The sequence below is a fragment of the Phodopus roborovskii genome, unplaced genomic scaffold (genome assembly GCF_943737965.1).
Source record: "Phodopus roborovskii unplaced genomic scaffold, PHOROB, whole genome shotgun sequence".
NCBI classification, from domain to species: Eukaryota; Metazoa; Chordata; class Mammalia; order Rodentia; family Cricetidae; genus Phodopus; species Phodopus roborovskii.
Window position 1 is genome coordinate 18,578,655 of NW_026126588.1, and position 12,528 is coordinate 18,591,182.

The following is a 12,528-nucleotide window of genomic DNA, read 5'->3' on the forward strand; positions in this document are numbered from 1 at the left end:
TTTCCATGGATACCAGGGATTCAAACTCAGGCTCTCATAGTTGTGCAGCAAGTGTTCTTACGCACTGTGCCATCTCCCAGGACCACTAACTGAGTTTTAAACATGACAGGTAATTTGGGCGGCCCTCAAATGCCTAGCAGATGTGGCCAGGTCTTTGCAGGGGGATATGCTGGCCCAGGATCTGTGCTCTTTTGTCTCTCTTTCTGTCAGTGGAGTCACAGGTCATCACAGACCCACCCAGGAAGTGTGTGACATGGAGGGCTGTTTCTCCCACCCAACATCACAGATCTCCTCTCCTGCCATCCAGTGATCCATGTCCCTGGCAGAAGCAGAGCGCATACACGTCTTGTTGCTTCCTCAGAGCGTCGGGCAAAGGCTTGATGCTCACGATCTTCTCATCTCAAGCAGAGCTGGATGCAAAGGTAGAGACAGGGGAGGTCTTATCCCTCTGCCACATCTTCATCACTGCTTCTTCTAAACTGAAGGGCTGTGAGTGAAGGGACAGAGCGTCTTTCCCGTTATCCTTCAAATATGAAGATGCAGACAAGAATTCATCGCAGTAGATCTTCCAGCAGAGAATTCCAACACACGGTATGGTAGGGACCGAAACCGTAAAGGCCACTGTCCTGTAGCACCGTGGAACTAGTCTGAGCACATTTTATCAGTCTACTGCACTATTTCTCCCCCACTTCTCCTCTATTTTCTGCAGCTTAACAGAATTCTTTTTTTTTCTGTGATTTTTTTGGAAAACTTCATGCATGTATACAACTTCCCCTTGTTCCCCTAATACATCTCCCACTCCCCCCCCCAAACTTTGTCTCTCTCAAAACAAACAAGTTAACAAAAAATCCCAACAAAACCCCCAGAAATCCACTGAGTCTAATAAGTTGGAATCCAAGTAGAATTCTAACGTGTTTCTCAGAGCTCTCAGAGATGGCAGAGGCTGCAAAAATGATTTTTATTTTGAGCTGTATCCACTCCTTCTGGGCTAAGCTGGAAAAAATGCTTACAACATATATATTTCTTATGTATTGATGAGAATTATATTTTAGGAGTTTTTTTTTTTGAGATGAGTTGTATGTGAGATGGCTGTGGGGAGGAAAGATTGTGAGGAGTCCCCTCTATCCATTTGAAAAGACTTGACAAGGATTTTATAGCTGGGCCTTTGGTCTGATCTGTTCTGAGATTATTTTTGGAGACCGATTTTGCTATGTGGGTGGAAGCTGGCTTTGGATCCAGATTCTTCTGCCTCAGCCTCTTGGCTGCTGGAATTATAGGCCTCTGGAAGCACACTGGGCCTGATCTGATCTCTAGTCTATGTTAATTTCCTTCTGAAGCATGAAATGAGTTCTTACTTAGCATTACTTTCCCTCTGTTAGCCACACAAGTCCTGTGCCATGGACATGGCCCTCTAGAGTTACATCAACACAGAAAACTGAGTGACAGCACCAGCCACCATGGAATGAAGGAGAGTTGCTGGCCATGCATTCTGGATGAAAAGGAACACAACAAGATGTGTTTCTAAACTCGAGAAGAAAGTGCTTTTAGTGTCTTCACGGTAAGAGATCATAAATGCTTGATGAGACAGATGATTTTAATCCTCCGTGCCATATACATTGCTACAAGGCAGCCCATAAGTAGACAGTTTTCAGGGTTTATGTATGAATTTGAAACCAATGTAAACAACAAAAGAGTTGGTTAAGAGAAAAATCAATAAATGGAACAAAAATCTGGAAACAGAGGATGGCTGAGTGACAAGGATGATGGAAGTCTTTCACGTGTTAGACAGAAGACACTCGTAATGGTTAGCTTTACTTGTCAGCTTGACACGAGCTAGAAGCACCTGGGAAGAGCCTCTGTGAGGGATTGGAAGCACTAGGTTGGTGTGTGGGCTTGTCAGGGGCGTTTTCTTAATTCAGAGCCTACTGTGAAAGGCATGGGGCCAGAACTGTGGAAGAGCGGGTGAAAATGAGCTGAACAGGCTCACAAGAATATGCTTATTCTCCCTTTGGTCTTGACTACAGATCTGGTCTGATGTAACTAACTTTCAGAAATCCTGTACTGCAATGGAAACAAAATAATGACATTATCATGAACAAAAATTGAGACAATCTGTTGACTTTCTGTAAGGAAATGGGACATTTTAAAGAAAATTCTTCCTAACGAAGGAAAATTTCTCCTGATGGAAGTTGCATAAGGCAGAAAGGCAGGAGAGGAACACAGGGAAAGAGAACTCCAAATGGGATTTCATGTTTGAGAGTGCTACATGTCTGCCTCATGGGGTTAGAGTATGTGGAGAAATATATGTTATTATTAACACAAATCATGAGAGGTCAGTGACTTCAAATTTTAAATATTTTTGAATTGTTCTGGAGGTGTTTAATGCAGGCTATAACACATCAAGTGTGACACTATTTCTGGGAAGGCATGAATAGATGTCTATTCACACCAGGGAGGGAATTAACAACAGATTAAAGTAAGGTTATCACTCAAGTCTAACCTAGTGAACCAATAAGTTTATTGGGGTTACTTACAGAAATATGGTTGAAGGGTTTACTTACAGGAGGAGAATTTATTCAAAGACAGTCATGTCACCAAAGCCCACTCCAGCATGGGTGAGAGCTTATGAAAGCTAGAAATTTGGAGCACACTACACAGCCTGCAGGCAGCTTGACAGGTTGGAGTCCTTTCCAGGTAGTCCTGTTGGTCTGAGTTTCTTCCAGGTAGTTCAGCTAGTTGCTGCTCTTTCTAGGCATCTCAGCTGTGTCCATATGCTCACAGAGTATGTGGTTTGAATGAGAATGTTCCCAATAGGCTCATATATTTTGTTCCCGATGGGCTAATGTTTTTTATGTTTGGTCCCTAGTTAGTAGAACTATTTGGGAAGGATTGGCAGGGGGTGGTCTTGTTGGAGGAGGTGTGGCCTTGTGGAGATTGTGTGTCACTGGGGATGGGCTTTGAGGTTTCAAAAGCCCACATCATTCCCAGTTAGCTCTTTGCCTCATGATTATGGACCAAGATGTGAGCTCTTGGCTAACGTCCAGTGCCATGCCTATCTGCTTCCTGCCGTGATGGTCATGGACTAAACCTCTGAAACTGTAAGCAAGCCCTCAATTAAATGCTTTATCTTATAAGTTGCCTTGGTCATTCATGATGTCTCCTTCCAGTATTAGAATAGTAACTAAGAAGAGCAGGAAAAGGTCTAGTGAATCTGGTCAATTTCAGGAACTTCCTGAAGCCTTTGAGTTGTGTTGTTTATTTCCTGAGTTTAATGAAGTTCCCTATAGGATGGAATCCTGTTGGTTTGTCTTCTTACTTTATTCAGTGTCTTAATGAGCTTTCACATTAGAATACCTGATGGGAGATGCCATTCTGTAAACATGTTTCTTGTATTGGTTAATGAATAAAGCACTGTTGGCCAATAGGAAAGCAAGATAGGTGGGACTAGGAGACAAGGAGGATTTGGGAAGAGGTAGGAGGAAATTCAACATGTAGAACCAAGAGAGTAGAAGTCCGGATTCTCTCTCTGGTAAGATAAGACCACATGGGAATACTTAGATTGATAGAAATGGGTTAATATTTAAGACAGAGCTAGCCAATAAGTAATGCTAGTAACAGGCCAACAGCTTTATATCTAATACAGCGTCTCTGTGTGTTATTTGCCGTGTCTGTGGGACCAGGCCGGGCTTGTAACAAATATCCCGTTGCCTTATTTTCTTTTCAACATACTGTATTTTAGCAAGCTTTCCTCCAAGATGAAGGTTGTAATCTGAGTAACTGCTACACAACAATATTGTTATTCCATGCAGTAAACCTTGATACATATGTGTGAGGGGAAAATATAATGAAAAGGAGAAGTAACAGCAGAGTTGCAGGGAATGAGACAGAAAATTAGAAGCAAGACAATATGTTTAAATGTAAATACATGGGTGAAAACACATATTCTGTGCTTTTTAGTAAGCCATTTAAAACTCAAAGGCCACACAGACATCAATGTCTGCGTCCTAGTGAGTGTGGTGGTATAGCACAGCGAGGAAGGGTCACACCAAGACGTGACTCCCGAGGACCGAAGTGAGAGAAATAAGCATCTTTGTTCATCTTTAAAAATGAATCCTTTTTACTGTGAGCAAACATACATTTCTTCACTCACCTTTTTTTTTTTTTTTTTTTAGAAAGCAAAGGAGGTTAGGCTTAGGAGTTATCTACTCAAAAACTAACACAATTGAGAGCTAAGATGTATATTCATTGGCTCATGATCGTAGTGCTAACTAGCGTGAGTACAGTAGCTGCAAGTATTTTGTGGGAGAAGGACATCCAGACATAGCTAACTTCGCAGAAAGTTTCAGTCAGAAGTGGGAGAAGACAGTGTTCTTTTCAGAATCAGAGCGAAGGACAAATGGAAAGAACACAGCGGTTAACCTCCACACAGTGGAGGATTTACAGGAAATGCACCCAAGCTTTATGTTTTTGATAGCCCTTCTTTGTGTGCTCCATTTTCTCACTGTTGGCTCCAAGTTTTCCTTCCATTCCCAGTTATGCCAGTTATATTATATAAAAAGCAAACAAAACCACCACCACCAACAAAAAGCCTTCCTAGGGGCTGGAGAGACGGCTCAGCAGTTAGAGCCCTTGCCGCTCTCGCAGAGGGGTGGGGGCTTGGTTCCCAGCACCCATGTAAAGTGTCTCATCGCCGCCTGCATCTCCAGTCCCCAGGGATCCAATGACCTCTTCTGAGTCTGTGCCACCTGCACACACGCGACAGACACATAGGCACGCACATATAAGAATGAATGCAAAAGAAGTGCTCAAAAAGAAAAGAAAATCAACCCTTAAAGCTTTGAGAGATGGATAGAACGTTTTAAAAGCTAGTCTGATAAAGGAGAAAAAAAAATCAATTTCTTGTTAGTGTTTTGGAGAAATATGTGTGTGTATATATTTGGATATTTCACAATATCCCTGTAGCCCTGAGGATGACTTTGGGGCTGAGATTATTTCCTCGTCCTGTGACATCTTAGCTATTGTTTCTGTTGATGAACACTCCACCTCTGCTGTAATCCCCTTTGTTGAAATAGTCACTTTGGCCAAGGAAGACGGGACCACAAGGGGATAGACAGCTGATCTCAGCACTGCTACAGCTGCTACCACTGATTGTGGGAATTGCCTCTCCTGCTACGCCCACTATAGCTAACAAGCTGCTCCTTAGGGGTTGTGGCCATGCGTGCATGCATGCATGCAGAATGCTCCAGACCCTCCAGGGCCACCACCTCTGCTGAACTGGGTCCTGCTGTTCTTATTTTAATCCCGTGTCTGCCCTTGAGTCCAGGCTTAGTTTCCTTTCTGTTTGCAATGCCTTTTTGCTTTATTACTTCTATCGATCCCCAGTCTTCTTCCTTCTGAAGTTTAAAATAGATCGTTTCAACAAAGCTTTGGCCACCTCTGGCAGGGTGAAGGCTCCTTTCATTTTACAGACTGCATGTTCTGCTAGCTTCTTCTCCTCTTCTTTGGCTGTCTTTTGCATTCTCTGCTTAGAGAGAACATGTCTTGGGCGAACTACAACAGCTTCCCATTAGAAGCCTGTAAACAGGCATGCTTTTAACCTCTTGGGGGTGCACATTGTCTGAGTTTCCCTTCTTTCTTGCAGCAATCTCAATCAACCCTCGAGGATACGCCGAGGCTGCCTGAAGCAGCGTGCTCATTTCTCCATTATCTGCCTTTGTTTCTTTATGCCCATGGCATCATTTTGTCTATCATGGTGTTTGTCCCATGAATATTACATTGCCCAGGCTTTGAGCTGCATGTTTATTAACCTGCAGGTACTGGCGAGACAGTCATCAATATAATGTCACAGTCTCCTTTCTCTTTAGGGCCCTTTGGTTTTCTAACGCTATGACCTAAGGCGCCATTTTGAATAACTGTACAGTCTTTATGTACTGGAATATACGACTCCTTCCTTCTGACCAAAATGACATTGAACTGCACAGATATGGCAAGAACATGCAGAAACAGTGGCCATTAAGTGAGAATGTCCTATTGACCTTGAAGACAACACTAAAGTCACATGTATTCCTAGTTATAAAGTTAGCAAAACATAATCAAACATAATCACATCATTGCATCAAACTTCTCATAATCTTCCGTCCCACAGTTTCATGGTTTTATTTCTTTACCAAAACACTTGTGAGAAAATTCATCACCAAGAGGCAACTACTTGTGGTGATCCAGTTAATCTGAATTTCATGTATATCATTATCTTAAATTTTAATTTTATTTTTAATTATGTGTGTGTGTGTGTCCATGTAAGTGCAGGTTCCCTTAGAAGCCAGAAGAGAGTATTTGGACCCCTGGAACTGGAATTATAGTTGGTTGCTACAGGATCTGGGAACAGAACATAAGTCCCGTGCAAGACCAGCAAGTGGTCTTAACCAGTGAGTCATCTCCACAGTCCCTCCAGTCTCTTCGTATGTGAGTGTCCTGTTGGGATCTTTCTGTAATCTCCATCTCAACACGTTAATGCCTTCAACCCACTTCAAATAGGTGCATTCTTCAGCTACCCCAAAGCCAAACTTTCCATATAAGGGCAGAGCCACTGAAGTGACCTCTTGATATTTCTAAAGGTGGATCACAACAAGAAGGACCGAGACACACCGCTATGTCACCCATGTGCTCATCTTCAACAGGTGGCCAGGCAAGCTGGCCTCACAATGCATGTTTTCCTAAATGTACCGCAAGCATCTGTGGTCTTGATCTCCCAGGTCTTTTAAGACCCCCTTTTCATTTCTTTCTTCCGTCCTATGTGCTCTCCTCCTGCCTGCTGCTAGTCCTCCCTCCCCCAGGGCACCACCGAGTCAGGTGTGGTGAGGTGGGGCCACTGCTGTTCCTCAGGGGCCTCTGCTCCCTGCATCCTAGTTGGCAGCACTAGGACATTGAACTTCTGATCCTCCTATCTCCACCTCTCAAATGCTGGGATTACAAGAGTGTGCCACCATGCCTGGCTTTTACCAAAGTTCTTAATTTTGTCCAGGTCACAGTTCTCCCAGAATATGGGTTCTTACTATGTATCAACACATGTCTTTAATATGTATGTGTGTGTGTGTGTGTGTGTGAATTTTATACAATTTCAGTGACATCACAGCATTTTTAAAATGCACCCATGAACATCAGGGTCAACTTTTGTAACCCCAAGACTGTGGCAGGTACTTGCACACAAAACTCTCAGTGAGCTATAGGAAAGCAGCCACACAAAAGAAGACAGAAAGACAGACAGACCGTCCATAAGTAGGGAGGCAGGCAGTCGATGATGTATTCTAAAAAGTATAAAATCACAGCATCTGAACAAAAATAGAAAACGACTTCCCAGTACTTTGCTGACCGTGTCCCTTGCTTTCCATCCAGACCCATGCATGACCTATGAACACGCACCTGTGTACTCTGAAAGCACCAGTTTTTAACGGAATTGAATAGCGCTGTCTGAAAAGGGGTGGAAAGGGCCAATGCTCTTCCAACTAACTGTGGAATGAAGGGTGTCTTCTCCGATCTTATCTTGCCATCACCCCAGGGCCTGAAATACAATCAAGCTGTAAACAGCTACATTACCATGGCTGTGGGAAGATTCAGTTTCCTCATGGCTGGCAAGGATAATGTTCAAATACCTCTTCACCAGGACATCTTCTTTCTTAGGTTTGCTAAAACCTAAGGCCCTGTTAAGGGTGTGTGTGTGTGTGTGTGTGTGTGTGTGTGTGTATACATCATGGGACTTAGGGATGGAAGGAACACATGACTCAATTTTTAAATTCAATTTACACTGAACACTGAGTGTTTATATCTACTGTGTTTCTGTTCAAGTGTATACATCCATATTTATTGCTAATTCAATGTCAAAATTTGACCTCACTTTTTTTCTTTTTTTTTTTCTTTAGTCAATGTATGCTTCTTGCAGCAATAAATTTTTGTAATTGCCATGGTTTAAATCAATGTCTGTTTGTGGTCTATTCATCATTTCTCAAATCAAACTTTCCATGCTTCAGATACATCGGGCATCATATTATTAGGGTTGGGTTACCAACAAGGTGATGCTGAGAATCAAGGGAGTCTTACAACCTGTTATTGGCCAGAGGAGCTGAAAGTAACATGGAAAATAACACGTTGGGATAGAAATGGCTGGCCACAGATGTTTATAGTACAAGAAGCCTAAGGCTATCCAAACAGTACCCCATAGTACTGGGCTGCAGTCCTAGCTTTCCAAGGAGATCAAGTTAACCAAAAACTTATTCACTAGCATGAAAAAAAAAACCCAAAAATGAAAAGAAATAAGAAAAAAAAGAAAAAAGACTTTTCTTTCATGATGATGCTTTAAAGATAAAATCATGAATCTGTCCAAGTTCAAGTGGACAAAGCCTGATGATGAGAGCCCCAAAGTGATTGTCTGGCTGTGGTAAGCATGAGGAGAGTTAAGAGTGACATCTAGCTACATTGGTTGTAACAACCCCATAAAGTCCCTCAGTCTCTCCCTTAGAGTACTTTAGGGAAGAATCCATGATGGCCGGAGGTCAGTGACACACTGAACCCCAGATTGTGGCAGGTATTCTATTTAGAAGTGTGCTAGTGAGAAAGGGTTTTAAATAAATTAAATGTCTGTAGTTAATACAGAAACATTTCAAATTTCTTAGACATTCTCAGTTTTCTGTTTGTTTAGAAAATTTCAGATTTGAATAAAACTTGAAAATTTTGTGGGAAACAAATTTACATTAGTTTTAGTTCATGGAATTGGTCCTGGGAAGTGTGTGTGTGTGTGTGTGTGTGTGTGTGTGTGTGTGTGTGTGTGTGTTTCAAGCTGTTAACTCATTATCCTCACTATCAGGTCTCTTGGAGGTTTGGCAGCTTTGTGAACCCTAAACCCAAAACATTTTTTTCTTCATTTTATCACTCATTGTTTTTATTCTTTTCCTTCTGATTTATTCCCATTTGATGTTTCCCCCAAATTTTTAGATAAATAATCACATAGTTATACTTTATCTTGCTTCCTTTACTCATAGGTGAACTCAAGACTGCATATTTCTCTCCTGGATGCCATGAGTTTATTTTTCAAAATACTTTCTAGCTTCCTATTTGACTTCGTCTTTGACTCATAAGTTTTAAAGCAGCATATTTAACCACTGGGAAATTTACCAACTATTGATTTTCTTTTCTGTGATCCAGTTTAAAACTTTAATACACTGTGGTTAGGAAATTCTGTATAATTTCAGTTGTTAAAGTTTTAGTAAGCTATACTCCATAGTTTGCAGTGGAGAGCATGAGGCCATCACTTGAATAAACACTTCCGATGATGACATATCTTGACTACAAGGAACACTAATGTTGGTGACAGGAGGCTCTTCAGATCAGTTGTTTAAAATTTGCTAACCATGTTTGTTTGAATATTTCATCTCTTTGCTGGGTTTTCTTGATGCATTGATTTAATACAAAGATTTCATATTCCATGATAATTAATTGTAGGAAGGTTAGAGCTTGGGTAAATTTGTAAAGAGCAGATGAAGTCCTGAGTAAATGTGCATTGTTGACATGGGCATGGCCTTACAGAAATTCCCAGAGTGTGTCTCCTAGATGATTCTAAATTCAGTCAACTTTGAAGATCAACCTCCACACATCCCTTCATTATGATGTTTTAGGAAAACAGTAGTTGTGTGCCTATTTATTGGAAAAAAGATCAAATTTTCTATATCAAGACTATAAAAATATTAGTAACATATGCACTAGAACACAGCTCCTCTAATTCCTTCCTTCCTTCCTTTCTTCCTTCCTTCCTTCCTTCCTTCCTTCCTTCCTTCCTTCCTTCCTTCCTTTCTGTTTAGAACAAAATTTCTCAAACTCTGGGTCATAACACATATTAGGTTGCATAACTGAATGTAAGGGTATGAATTGGGCAGCAGTAAAAGGTTTCTGAATACCCCATGATAAAAAATAATTGAAAGTCAAATGCATAATGATTCCAAGTCATTTTCTGTAGCACTTGCCTGCGTTGCATCATGTGACATCACTGCGACCTATGAACACAAGACGTGGGCATCTGCAGTGCACCCGAGATTACGCCTTACAATACCAGTAAACTGATGGGAGATGTCATTCTGTATATGTTTCTCATACTGTTTAAAGAATAAAGCACTGTTGGCCAATAGGAAAGCTAGATAGGAGGGACTAGGAGACAAGGAGGAAATAGGAAGTAAAGAGGAGAGCCAAGATGGAGAGCCGGGAGAAAGCAGTATTTCTCTTACCGGCAGGCTCCCCGGTAAAAGAAATACATAGATCAGCAGAAATGGGTTAATAATTAAGGCAGAGCTAGCCGATAAGAAACAAGTAACCGGGCCAACAACATTGTATCAAATACAGAGTCTCTGTGTGTTATTTGGGGCTGGCGGGGTGGCAGGACAAGACCAGGCGGCGGGAGGAAACCGTACTCCTTACAGTAAACCCTGACTGGAATAGGATCAAATTTGGAATCTGGATGTGTTCTTACTTTGCATATGAGACTTTCTGCTCTCATAGAAATAATGATTTAATTACATAAAACAAAGCTTTTTAATATAGTCCTACTATTTTTTCCAAGCATATTAAGTATCAGATTAATAAATCTTTGCTTGTAGTGTTAGCATGTTTGACTTCAAAATTTGTTGTTTTATCATAGAAGTATCTTCTCATCCATATCCATCTTTGCCCTATTCATAATACCCAGGGAACACAAATAGGCTAGATGTACATCAGCTGATGAATGGATAAGAAGAATGTGGTATATTTACACAATAGAATATCATTTAGATATTAATAAAAATGAAACTCACAAATGGAAGAATCATTCTGGGTGAGACAACACAGCCCATGAAAGACAAACGTTGCATGTTTTTTTCTTGTTTGTAATGTTCAGGTCCTGTGGTTTAGGAGCTTTCATAGAAAATGATATACAGAATCCAGATTTTAAAGGGTTAAGATGGAATGATGGGACACAAAAGGTTAAACTGGTATTTGTCCTAGCTAGCTTTTTTTTTTTTGGTCAAGTAGGCACAAGTTGAGGATCATCATCTGGGAAGAAGGAATCTCAGCTGAGAAAATTCTGCCACCAGATTGGCCTGTTGGCAAAATCATAGGGCATTTTCTTGATTAATGATTGATATGGGAGGACCCAACTCACTGGGTAGCAGTACCAACGCTGGGTATCAATCCTGAGTTGTATAAGAGGGTAGACTGAGCAAGCCATGAGGAGCAAGCTGTAAGGAACTAGCCAGTAAATGATACTCCTCTTTGGCTTCTGCTTCAGCTCCTGCCTCCAGGTTCTTGCCTTGACTTCTTGCCCTGACCTATTTTGATGAGGTCAGGACTGTGATATGGAACTGTTGCTTTTGATCATAGAGTTTTATCACAACAATATCAACACTAACTAAGGTAGGGATGAGGAGGGGAGAGCAGATAGAGGAGGGAATACAGGAAGGGTTGAAAACCATTAAAGACACCTTTAAAAGTTACATGGAAATCTATACCATAGAAACAAACACAGACACACACACACACACACACACACATTATGGATTATTTCTTTTGGAGTTTTTGGCCAGTGAGATGCCAAAGACTTCTAAATTAGAGGCTATTACCATTGCATGATATTGACCTCCAGAACTTAAAAATAAGAGCCTAGTGCTGAAGATAACACCATTCGCATCATAGCATGTGGAACGGCATCAGGTTGATGCTGAAATGAAAACTTCATCTCTACTGACTAGCTTTCATAGCTATTCATAGAACTGAAGAAAAATAGTCGTCAACCTTACACAGATATGAACCCTGGGATCTAGAAAAATGACTGACCTGGAAATACACACTCACTGGTTCAATAGTGGCATGAACATCGCGAGTGTAACCAACCACTTTATGAATGTATTTAAGACTGCTCTAGACGATGAAACTCATAACTGGCACTGTTATCAGGCTAAGAAAATATGGCTGGGCAGATCATATGCCCTGGAGGATGATAACAAACTACTATTATTTGATTAAAAACATCACTAAAACAACTCCTAATAACTTACTGTTGTAGACACAGATGGATGTGTTTGTCAAACCTCATTAGAGAAATTTCCATCTGTGGTAGATAGTGATTGGTACAGAAACCCCACAGCTAGCCACGATGTAAAGAAGCAGAATGCTCAACCCTAAATGGAGCATATATTCCATACTCTCCTTCTAAGGCTCAGAAATCTTTGTGTAAGAGGGGTTGGAAAGAGTGTGAGAGCCAAAGATAATTGATGACTACAAGAGAACAGTGTCTTCTGGACACAGAAGGTCAGCTGCACATATGAGCTCAGAATAATTGTGAGAGTGCACAGGATTTTGTGCAAGCTGAAGCCAGACTAAGTATATAAATGAAGGGGTTGGGTATGAAATACTACCCCTAGCAGAGGAACTACTGACTATGGTTAATTGCTAGTATTGGGGAAGATTATTTTCAAGAGCATAACCCCTGGTAAAAAGTCAACCACGCTCCAG